At 40.6% G+C, this 13042-nt stretch overlaps 1 non-coding gene across 1 annotated transcript; it reads left to right on the top strand.

Annotated features, from left to right (window-relative positions):
- Window positions 1-12251: 12251 nt before the first annotated feature.
- LOC141694185 (small nucleolar RNA R71) lies at window positions 12252-12358 on the top strand. Its single transcript, XR_012563511.1, has one exon. It is a non-coding gene; the product is annotated as a small nucleolar RNA R71 (small nucleolar RNA).
- Window positions 12359-13042: the final 684 nt, after the last annotated feature.

Here is a 13042-nt window from a genome sequence, read left to right as displayed (position 1 = left end):
ATTCGAAAAAGTAGCCGGAATTACATTCAACCCCCCTTCTGTAATTCTTGTTGTATTGTTAGGAAATAACAATCTATAATGTATGTGATGTTATGTACTCGTCCTAATGTTTTGTATACCTTGAGCATGACGAGCAGATACTAGTCTAATCCTGGTGAGGGTCACTGGACGATTCATCTTTCAAACAGACAGAGACGATTCAGTATCTCAGTCAGGCTTTGTGTTTTGCCTTAATGGAGGTGTTGTAAGCTGGAAGAGTTCAAAGCAAGAGAAAGTAGCTGATTCTACAATGGAAGCTGAGTATATTGCTGCAAGTGAAGCAGCCAAAAAGGCTGTTTGGATACGGAAATTCATAACGAGACTTGGTGTGGTTCCATCGATCACAGATCCATTTGATCTTTATTGTGTTAATAATGAAGCCATCGCGCAGGCTAAAGAACCAAGGTCCCATTCCCGGGCAAATCATATACTTAGGAGATATCACTTCCTTCGAGAGATTAATAAAAGAGGAGATATACATATATGTAAAGTGTATACTGATGATAATGTTGCAGACCCACTGACTAAGGCTTTGTCACAGTAAAAGCACGAATGTCATACTAGTTCCATGGGTATTAGATACATGGGTGATTGGCTCTAGTACAAGTGAGAGATTGTTAATGTTTGTGCCCTAGAGACAACACTATTATGTTTATACTATGAAACATTTGGATTATTAATTATGATTATATGGATTATTATTTAGTAATTTATTATATCTATATTTTTTGCGATAAGATGTTAGATTAATAAATGTCCTTGGAATATGATATGTAAATCTATATCTCTAAGTACGTGACTTAGAAATGAGATTATGAGAATAGTATTGATATTCCTAAAGATCCCTAGTCAAGTATTATTGTTATGGGATGATAAAAAATATATTGCGACTAGTATGTTTGTTGGCTGATGATCATATCTCATTGATCATAGGTATGGTGATACTAAAGTCAAAACACAGGCACATGTATTAAATACATGGTGCTGGATTGACCCGTTATGAGATACTACATGTTTATAGTGTCATAAGTTAATCTCACAGTGATAATGATGTATTGGTCATTTGACTTGAAATCATTATATTTCTATACGAGAATTAATATACTTTGATACTGTTAAAAATTATCGTTGACCGGGTAATAATAAAAGTAAACATTGGGTACATTATGAATCGTATGAGAAATATGAATGATCTAGATGGGATTTAGCCCTCCTTTATTAAAGGAGTGATATTATTGGCCTCTTGATTGAGTAAGACTATAAAATGCATGGCCGTGCTCAAATACTGATTTGTTTAATAGTTTACTCATTGGTCAAGGAAAGAAGGATTGAACGTTAACAGAGGATGACACAATACATGCCTCGGAGTTTGATCTATAATATATGGCTAAAGGGATTATATTACATTGTACATTATTCACGAAAGGTTTAATTGATCACCGATTTAATTATTATTACTTGGGTAACAATGATGTATTACTAGATGCCGCTCATTGTTTATGATTTTAAATTAGATTTAAAATTGTTGTCAACGTAATAATAACCTAAAGGGTCGTACAAAGAATGATTGGAGGATTATTTAATTTAAATTCAGATTTAAATTAAATGTAAGTAATTCGAATTATTTGTTATTAATTAAGTGTGACTTAATTAATTAAATAAATAGGAAATTCGAATTTAATATGAAATCCAAAATTAAGTTATTGAATGATTAAGTAAGACTTAATAATACAATAATTAGAATTTCGAATTTAATAATAATAATAACTCTAAAATTCAGTTTAGGGTTGGAGGCCCATTAGCACTTGCCTATATAATATCTTTTTCTAATAGAATTAAGGTTACACGTTTTATTTGATAAAACATAAACCCTAGCAGCTTGAAGAGAGATAGAGAGAGCAAGAAGGCGGCCTCAAGAACGTGCTAGTACACACCCATCCTCCGGGCGATCATTCGTGTGGATACCTTCAAGGCGTAGATCGTTCCAGCGACGGGCTAGTGGTGATCATTCAAGACCTCCATCTTTCCATTAACGTAAAGCTTCTTAAGGTAAATATACTGAACTACGAATTAAATATTGTTTTTTACATGGATCCTGCGGAGGGTTTTGATTTTTAAGATTTAAATTTACGTTTTTCATTACGTTTATGTGCTAAAAACCCTTCAAACTCAGCCTCAAATGTAGACTGAGTCACTATAGTCTGCCTGCTTGACTTCTAGGATATTGCTCCACCTGCCAAGGTGAACACATATCCAGTCACTCCACTGGAACCAGACTTCTTAGCTATCCAACTTGCATCATTGTACCCTTCAAGCACACCAGGAAATCTCCTGTAGTGTAAACTAAGGTACATTGTGCCTTTTAGATATCTAAGTACTCTATCAAGAGCATCCCAATGAGTTCTGTTTGGACAACTTGTGTATCTAGCCAACTAAGACACAGAATATGAAATATCTGGTCTAGTACAGTTAGCAAGATACTGCAAGCTCCCAATAATCTGAGAATACCCTAACTGAGACACAGGCACTCCTGAAGTATTCTTGCGAAGGGCAAATTTAGGATCATAGGGTGTACTAGCGATTCTACACAATGAATAACCATATTTCTCAAGTATAGATTTCTCTAATAATGAGATTGAGTCAAGGTTATTCCCTCAGCTGAATGAATCAGTTTGATTCCAAGAATCACACTAGCCTCACCCATATCCTTCATTTCAAAATGCCTTTTCAAGAATTCTTTTGTCTCATTAATAATCTCAATATTGGTTCCAAACAATAAGATGTCATCCACATATAGGCACAGGATAACACACTCACTACCTTTAACTTTAGTGTAGACACACTTGTCACTTTCATTAATCTTATAACTGAATGGCAATACAGTTTCATCAAACTTTTTATGCCAATCTCTGGGAGCTTGTTTCAGGCCATAGATGGAATTGATCAACTTACATACTTTCTTTTCATTTCCAGATGCAACAAATTCCTCAGGATGGTCCATATAAATCTCTTCTTCAAGTTCACCATGAAGAAAAGCGGTCTTTACATCCATCTGATGGATGATAAGACCATGGACGGAAGCCAATGCTATAAGCATACAGATTGTTACCATCCTAGCAACCGGAGAGTATGTATCAAAGTAATCAATTCCTTCCCTCTGCTTAAAACCTTTAGCTACCAGTCTAGCTTTGTACTTATCTATTGAGCCGTCAGGTTTCAACTTCCTCTTAAAGACTGTTAGGGCGAAAACACGCGCTAATATTCACGCAAGTATACGCGTTCGCAAGTAATATAGAATATTTTCTAGTTCGTTCCCTCAGAGACTCAGACTAAATTATTGTCTAATTAAACTCACTCACCAATGTATGATTACTTCTCAATGTTAAGATAATAACACTTAAATTTGTTGATTAAATATTAACTATAATTAACTACTGAATTTACCACTTAACTAACACTTCACTTTATCAATAATAAAACACTCATGAGATCACAACTTCATTATTACTTCCTTCTATAGCCATTGTTATTACCTTTAGCATGTGACAGTGATGATATTAATCGAATAACACGAAACTGATAAAAGCCAACTTTCATTGTACTAATACCATTCTACCAAGCATCCACAATTAAGATAGAAGTCGAATAGTCATCAATTATGTTGAGTTCCTATATGTCTACAGAAATTGACAACACAACGATTTAAGCACAAGTTATTCCTTTTTGATTACATAGGGCAAATAAAACTGTTAGAGTTACCCACTAATCATGCACAACGTACATGAACCTATGCTAGCATGGCAAGTTCTAAATCTCAAGATCCACCGTCGCTTCACAAGAGATTAACACCCTATCTTATATGTTCGCGACGCACATAAGACGAATACGCACAACCAATACTAGATATCAAGCAATCATCACACACTAAAGTATTAAACAATTAACTAAAGAATTCCATAATAAATCCGTTGCAACCCCATGATCACGATTAGCCCATAATAGAACTTATCGCCATCATGGGTTCATATGAAATCATGATAAATAAACACAAGAAAATAATAACTAAACTAATTATATTAAAACAGAGTACGTCACAAGAGTAAATAAGTCAAAGCAAGAAAACTAGCATCCAACGTTACAACGAAACAAGAATCACAAGAAAATATGCTTCCCCTTCGTTGCGGTGTGCTAAATCGGTCTTCTTCCTTATCTCCTTCGCTTCTTGCGTAAAACACAATCTTCTTCTTCTTAATCCTTCTCTGTGAAAACGTCTCAAATCTACTTATATAATAGTCCCATAAAACTCAGATTACATAGAAGTTGGAAGCCAAACAAAAGTAGAAGTCTAAAATAATTCAGCAAAATTCCCGACCCTGCGCGGCCGCTCAGCATAGCTGCGCGGGCGCGCAGGTTGCTGCGCGGGCCACTGGAAAAAATCCAAGTTTGCTCCGTTTCTTCACCGTAATCTGCCCGTTCCTTTCCTCTCGCAATGGTGAACACATGCCAAGGCTTATTCTTGATGATTCCTCCCCCGAAATGCAACTAATACCCTGAAATGCATAAACACTAGAAAAACACATCAAATACACAAAATACTTGATTTCAAGACACCAATTTAAGCCATTTTAAGACGTTCTAAGTGGTATAAAATGCCACTTATCACACCCCCAAACTTAAATCGATGCTTGCCCTCAAGCGTCACAGACTCAAAAACAAATAAAAATATGCATGAATACAATCTATATGAAAATGCAGCGATCCCCCTTACTACAATTAATCAACCAAATTGTCACATCTCAACGAATGCAGTTAGACAACTAAAGATCAATAAACTCATGCAAACGGACATACAGCCAGAAACGTGGTGTGTGCAAATGCTTAACAGATATGCTTCGGAACTAGACCAATTACTATGACTAGACTATCCTCAAGGCAATCCTACGATTATACAAAGAATAAAAATTCCAGGCACAAAGTGATATACAACACTACAAGAACTCTGGAGGTTACTACGGAATCGTGCTTTTTATTTACAACTCAAATGCTTATTTGACCGTGCAATGAGTGAGGTCCACAAAAGACTTATATAATGATATCCATGTAACGAGCGTTAGGTTAGCGGATCCCAGACTCTAAAAGCCTTAGGTCGCTAGGCACAAAGTCCCCTAAGAACTTAATAACTCGAATACCAAAGAGCCCACTCTTGATCAATTATGCCAAATTTTTTTATTTATTTTTTTTTTTATTTCTGAGCAAGTGCATTTCGCTCCATCTTGCTCAACCCTAGACTACTCGCAACATACGCGAGCCGGCTACTAGCCAATTGACGCCTAGCCACAACTAGCAACAACTTCCATATTTTTTTCTCCAAAATTTTTCTTTTTCATGTCTTTATCACTAAGAACCTATAATCGAATTCTAAGCATAATAAGTAGATTGACCTTGAAAACAACCAAATCATAACACAATCTAGCCCTTTCGCATTCTCTAAGACTTAGTGGACTTACAATTGTTTCTAGCATGCATATCAACCTACACAACTTAATATCACTTTAATGCTATCACTACACTCACATCAATATCACAATTCAGTCGATAAATCATTGCAAAAGGGATCATGGTAAATGCATGAGCTACATGACATTCATAAAAAAAACTATATGGCATAAATTATACAACTATATGAACTAAACTATCATGAATATGCAACTAAATGACACACACACAAAATTCCTTAACTACCACCCCCAAACTAAAAATCTTCACTGTCCTCAGTGAAAGTAGTAGAAAGGAACACAGGGTATACCTACTCGGAGTCATCATCATCATCACCCTCGGTGGGTGGAGTATCAGGCGGCGGGTATGTAGAGTCCTCACCAAAAACTGGCCACTGGATATCAGCTCCAAGGCCTCGAAAAGCAGTCCCTAACGCAAGGGTGAGTTCCTGAGCAAACCTGCTCTGTGTCTCATACATGGCATCCATCCGCCGTGAAAGCCTCCTATACTGGACATCAACCATCCCAGCACCCTCCTGGGCTCTCGAAGAACCAGCCTCATCACGCCCTGGCCTAGCCATAGTAGCACCTCGTGCTGGACGCCCTCCTGAAAGACGATAACCCAGCCCATGCTCCTCAGGCTCACCACCGGTCCACTCCTGCATCCCATTCAGAGTGCCAGAATCAATCGGAGCGGCTGACAACTGCAACTGCTCATGAGCCGGCCAGTTCACTCCCACTGCTCGGCATAGCTTCGTAACCGTAGATGCATAAGGGATGTTCATATGCTTTGCTCCCCTCAAGAACTTCAGAATTCCTTGGTAGATAAACTCACCAAGGTCCACATAGTACTCCTCATTCAAAATTCCCCACAACAGCTGTGCTCTCTCAACTGTGACCTCGTGTGCATGCGAAGAAGGCAAAATATTAGCACAAATAAATGCATTCCATGCACGGGCATACCTGTTCATGGCGATCGCCGGAAAGTGACGATACTCATTATTGCCTGTACTGCGGGTCCAAACTGTGCCCGGTCGACAGAGAGTCGCACAAATCAAATCCAAGTCAAAATCCTCAGCAGTCTTTTCATTCCAGTTCTCCTCCTCGGGCTTCCTCTCTCGCTGTCCAATCACACGGCGAATCGCCGCAGGATGATAATCAACCGTCAGCCCACGGACCACAGAAAACCCATTCTTTTCAGCCTTCGCATTCGCGTAGAACTCGCGAACAACGCTTATCGGTACTGCTTCGGGTGACTCACAAAAAGCTATCCACCCCTTCTCTGCAATCATGGGCAACAACTCACCATCCCTCCCCGAAGGTAAAAACCCCCTCTCCTTCAGAATCGGCTTACCCAACAGCCTAGTGTACTCCTCCTCCGCGGCTCTGTCAGTTAACCGAGGCCTTGCAGCAGTACCCCTCGATGAATCAGCAGTAGGAACTGTGCTGCTGCTGTCAATAGTGCGTGCTCTCTTGGGTGCCATTGATTCGTGAATAAAAGCGTATAAGAACTGATATTTGATGTTTGTGAGAGGGTTTAAGTGTAGGTAGTTTTGTGGGAGATATGTAGGATAGGTGTATATATATATAGGGTGTGGATTAAATTAGGGTTTGGGAATTAAGGGATAAAATGATGGGGTAGTGGGAACAAATCGTGGGTTTATGGGCTAAAACTGTTTTTGTGTTTGTTTTTGTTTGTTTTTTTTTTTTCTGAACTGTAAAAAAAAATTCTGGTCCTCGACCCCTGCGCGGCCGCTCAGCATAGCTGCGCGGGCGCTCAGCTTGCTGCGCGGCCGCTCAGCTTAGCTGCGCGGGCGCGCAGGGGGTCACTGGAATTTTTTTTTTTTCAGCCCCTGTTTTCTAATTTTTTTTGTGTTTTTGGATAGGTTATTAACTTCTAAGGGTTCCTGTAACAATAATTCATGGGTTGCCTCCCACGCAGCGCTTCTTTTTCGTCATTAGCTTGACGTTTCGTACCCTGCTCAAGTAGTCAACAAAATGGCACTAACCACTTCTCGGTTTGCCATGTCCCCATAGTAGTGCTTCAACCGCTGACCGTTAACCTTGAATGCTTGGTCCGGATCATTCTCAAAAATTTCCACCGCTCCATGTGGAAACACAATTTTGACAATAAAAGGTCCAGACCACCTTGATTTCAACTTCCCAGGAAAAAGTCGGAGCCGAGAGTTGAATAAGAGAACTTGTTGCCCTGGCACAAATAACTTTGGATGTAGCTTCCTATCGTGCCACCTCTTCACCTTTTCCTTATACATTTTGTTATTTTCGTACGCTTGAAGTCGAAATTCATCCAGTTCATTAAGCTGAAGCATTCTTTTCTTACCAGCTGCATCTAAATCCAGGTTCAACTTCTTCAATGCCCAGTAGGCCTTATGCTCAAGCTCCGCAGGTAGATGACATCCCTTACCGTACACCAATTGGAACGGTGACATCCCAAGTGGAGTTTTGTATGCTGTTCTGTAAGCCCAAACAGCTTCATCGAGCTTTAAAGACCAATCCTTCCTTGACGGACAAACAACCTTCTCTAGAATGCGCTTTATCTCTCTGTTAGACACTTCCGCTTGACCATTTGTTTGTGGATGATAGGCAGTAGCTACTCGATGATTCACATTATAACGCTGCATCATAGAAGTGAACTTACGGTTGCAAAAATGCGATCTTTCATCACTTATGATTACCCGAGGTGTTCCAAACCTTGTGAAAATTTGCTTATGAAGAAAATTTAGTACTGCCTTTGCATCATTTGTCGGTAAAGTTTTAACTTCGACCCATTTTGAGACATAATCGACTGCCAGCAAGATGTACTGATTATTGCAAGATGAGATAAAAGGCCCCATGAAATCGATTCCCCATACATCAAAGACCTCGACTTCAAGCATCACATTTAATGGCATTTCATCCTTCCTTGACAAATTTCCCACTCTTTGGCAACGATCACACCTTAAAACAAACTGATGAGCATCCTTGAACAAAGTAGGCCAGAAAAAACCTGCTTGCAGAATACGAGCTGCCGTCTTCTTACCTCCATAGTGTCCCCCATAAACCGTGGAATGGCAGTCTCGTAATATCCCCTCCGTCTCACAGAACGGGATACATCTCCTGATGATCTGGTCAGCTCCCTGTCTAAACAAATATGGTTCATCCCACATATACCACTTCACCTCATACAGAAACTTCTTTTTTTGAGCGGATGTCAAATTAAGAGGCATTATATTGCTGACGAGATAGTTTACAATATCTGCAAACCATGGTTCTTCCTCCTGAATTGCAAATAACTGCTCATCCGGAAAAGATTCATTGATTAACGTCCTATCTTGTGAAGTAAAATCGGGATTCTCCAACCTAGAGAGATGGTCAACTACTTGATTCTCAGTACCTTTTCTATCTTTGATCTCTAACTCAAATTCCTGAAGTAAAAGCACCCAACGAATGAGTCTCGGCTTCGAATCCTTCTTAGAAACCAGATAGCGAATAGCTGCATGATCAGTGAATACTGTTACTTTCGTACCAAGCAGATAAGATCGAAATTTCTCAAAGCCAAAGACTATAGCCAAAAGCTCCTTCTCAGTAGTGGTGTAGTTCAATTGGGCACCATTTAAAGTCTTACTCGCATAGTAGACCACATGGAAGAGATTTTTCTTGCGCTGTCCCAGAACTGCACCTACCGTATAATCACTCGCATCACACATCATCTCAAATGGTTCTGTCCAATCTGGTGCTGTAATGACTGGTGCCGTGATCAAACTCTCCTTGAGAGTCTCGAATGCTGCCAAACATTCATCATCAAATTTGAAAGGCACATATTTCTCAAGCAAATTGCACAACGGCTTAGATATCTTTGAAAAGTCCTTGATGAATCGCCGATAAAAACCCGCATGACCAAGAAAACTACGGATTCCTTTCACAGAATTAGGTGGGGGAAGATTTTCAATGACTCCCACCTTGGCCTTGTCCACCTCCAGACCCTTGCTAGAGACCTTATGCCCAAGGATAATGCCTTCATGCACCATAAAATGACATTTCTCCCAATTAAGCACCAAATTAGTTTCCACACATCTTTTGAGTACGGCACACAGATTATTCAAACATTCATCATATGAGTGTCCAAAGACGGAGAAGTCATCCATGAACACTTCGACGTTATTTCCAATCATGTCAGAGAATATAGCCATCATACATCTCTGAAAGGTGGCCGGTGCGCCACATAACCCAAACAAAACTCTGCAAAAAGCAAATGTGTCAAATGGACAAGTGAAGGTAGTCTTTTCCTGATCCTCTGGTGCAATACAAATCTGATTATACCCGGAATAACCATCCAGAAGAAAAAAATACTCATGTCCCGCCAATCTGTCAAGCATCTGATCAATAAATGGAAGAGGGAAGTGATCCTTCCTTGTGGCTTTGTTCAATTTTCTATAATCCATGCATACTCTCCATCCTGTAACTGTTCAAGTAGGGGTGAGCTCATTCTTTTCATTTGCGACCACAGTGATACCTCCCTTCTTAGGTACACATTGTACGGGGCTCACCCACGAGCTGTCAAAAATAGGATAAATGATGCCTGCATCTAGCCATTTCAGAATTTCTTTCTTCACCACCTCCTTCATGATGGGATTCAGTCTTCGCTGCTGTTCCACAGTTGGCTTACTACCTTCCTCTAGCAGAATTTTATGCATACAATATGAAGGACTTATCCCCTTGATGTCTGCTATGGTCCATCCTATAGCCGATTTGAATTCTCTCAAAATTCCTAAGAGCTTGTCTTCTTCACTACCTGAAAGGTCAGATGAAATAATAACAGGTAACGTAGATGAATCACCTAAAAAAGCATACCTCAAGTGTTCAGGTAATGGCTTGAGCTCCAAGGTAGGTGCTTCCTCTATTGATGGTTTGAGCTTCCCTTCAGCGTTCTTGAGGTCAGAAGTACCAAGAGATTCAAATGGTATGTCCAGCTTTCGCTTCCAGGGAGAAGCGTTCAGATATTGTAATTGCTCGTTGCTATCTTCATCATCGCTGTCAAAATCCCCCACTAAGGCCTTTTCCAATGCATCAGACATTAGCATGTGATCGAGTTCCGAAGTAACCGCAGAATCAATCACATCCACTTTTAAGCACTCCTCATCTTCTGTAGGGAATTTCATTGCCTTGAATATGTTGAAGGTCACATCCTGATCTTGGACCCGCATAGTAAGTTCACCTTTTTGCACATCTATCAAGGTACGGCCAGTAGCCAAGAAAGGCCTCCCCAAGATTATGGGAATCTTCTTATCTTCCTCAAAATCCAGAATAACAAAATTTGCTGGAAAGAAGAGCTTATCCACTTTGACGAGCACATCCTAAACTATGCCCCTTGGGTAAGTAATGGAACGGTCAGCCAATTGTAGTGACATGTACGTGGGTTTTGGATCAGGCAGATCCAGTTTTTTAAAGATCGACAACGGCATCAGATTAATGCTTGCTCCTAAATCACAAAGGCACTTGTCAAACGTCAGATTGCCAATTGTGCAAGGAATGGTGAAGCTTCCTGGATCTTTCAGTTTTGGTGGTAACTTTTGTTGCAGAACAGCGCTGCATTCTTCCGTGAGAGCAACGGTTTCAAGGTCATCCAGTTTCACCTTCCTTGAAAGAATAGTCTTCATAAACTTCGCATAACTAGGCATTTGTTCCAGAGCCTCAGCGAAAGGTATATTGATGTGAAGTTTCTTGAACACCTCCAGAAACTTCCCGAACTGTCTATCCAGCTTTTGTTGCTGCAATCTCTTAGGAAAAGGTGGTGGAGGATAGAGCTGTTTCTCCCCTGTATTAGCCTCAGGCAGAGTGTGTTCAACAGTAGTCTTCCTTGGTTCCGCCGCTTTCTCCTTTTGCTTAGATTCTTCACCTCTAATTTCAGCTTCTACTTCTTTTGCCTTTTCAGCATCAGCTACTTTTCCAGACCTTAAGGTAATAGCCTTGACTTGCTCTTTAGCTTCCTTCCTGCCTGGTACTTCCGTGTCACTGGGAAGAGTGCCAGGTTGACGATTGAGCACTGCATTGGCTAATTGACCAATTTGATTTTCCAATGTCTTGATAGAAACCGCCTGACTCTTGCACAACAGCTTAAGTTCCTCAAAATCAGCACTAGTAGGTGCAGCTGCACTTCCCTGTTGAGGATATGATTGCCTTGTAGCATACTGCTGTGGTTGCTGGAATCCAGGTGGGTTAAACTGTTTACTCACTCCTTGCTGATATGGTGGCTGAATAGCATTCTGATTATTCCCCCAGCTGAAATTTGGATGATTTCTGTTGTTAGGATGATAGGTCGCTGGCACAGGCTGCTATTGTCGCTGATAATTATTCACATACTGAACAGATTCGTTTACAAGAGAACACTGATCCGTAGCATGAGAACCTGCACAAAGCTCACAAACCATAGCTATTTGATTAACTCCATACGTAGCCAGAGAATCAACCTTCATTGATAGCGCTTGGAGCTGGGCTGCAATAGCGGTGGCTGCATCAACTTCCAGAATACCTGCTACCTTGCCTGACGTCATCCTCTGAGTTGGGTTTTGATGCTCATTTGCAGCCATCGTCTCGATAAGATTATACGCCTCAGTATAGCTTTTAGCCCATAAGGCGCCTCCAGCTGCTGCATCGAGCATGGGCCGAGATTGGGCCCCCAAACCATTATAGAAACCAGTGATCACCATCCAATCCGGCATTCCATGATGTGGACATTTTCTCAACATTTCCTTGTAGCGTTCCCAAGCCTCGCACATAGATTCTGTAGGTTGCTGCGCAAACTGAGTAAGAGCACTCCTCATAGCAGCAGTCTTTGCCATCGGATAAAACTTCACCAGAAACTTTTGCGCAAGATCTTGCCACGTAGTGATGGACCCAGCTGGTTCAGAATGTAACCAGTCTTTAGCCTTGTCCCTTAGTGAGAATGGGAAAAGCCTCAACTTGATAGCCTCATCAGTCACGCCATTATACTTAAAAGTGCTGCAGATCTCGACAAAATTCCTTATGTGCATGTTGGGGTCTTCAGTTGCCGCTCCTCCAAAAGAAACAGAATTCTGCACCATCTGAATAATGCCCGACTTGATTTCAAAGGTGTTAGCTTGAATAGCCGGATGAAGGATGCTTGACTGAATGTCATCAATTTTAGGCCGAGAAAAATCCATAAGAGCTGGATCAGCTTGAACAATACGATCTCCCATGTTTACTGGTTCTTTCTGCTCAGTTCCTGAATCCGAATCCTCAAAATCTAACTTCTTCGGAATATCAAGAACTTCGTCTGTCTCCTCAGCTGTATCTAAAGTCCTCTTGCGAGCACGAGAACGAGTTTGCATAAACGCTTGCTAAAGTACCTGAAACACAACCAGAAAAATAAGTAACTACTACGTCCTAATCACTGAGTCCTAATGACCAATGATGGTAAGTACATAAACTAAACAAATACGCCGAGTCCCCGGCAGCGGCGCCAAAAACTTGTTAGGGCGAAAACACGC

The sequence above is a fragment of the Apium graveolens genome, chromosome 10 (assembly GCF_009905375.1).
Source record: "Apium graveolens cultivar Ventura chromosome 10, ASM990537v1, whole genome shotgun sequence".
Taxonomy (NCBI): domain Eukaryota; kingdom Viridiplantae; phylum Streptophyta; class Magnoliopsida; order Apiales; family Apiaceae; genus Apium; species Apium graveolens.
Note: the sequence above shows the minus strand (reverse complement) of the source record. Positions and strands in the feature narration are given on the sequence as shown.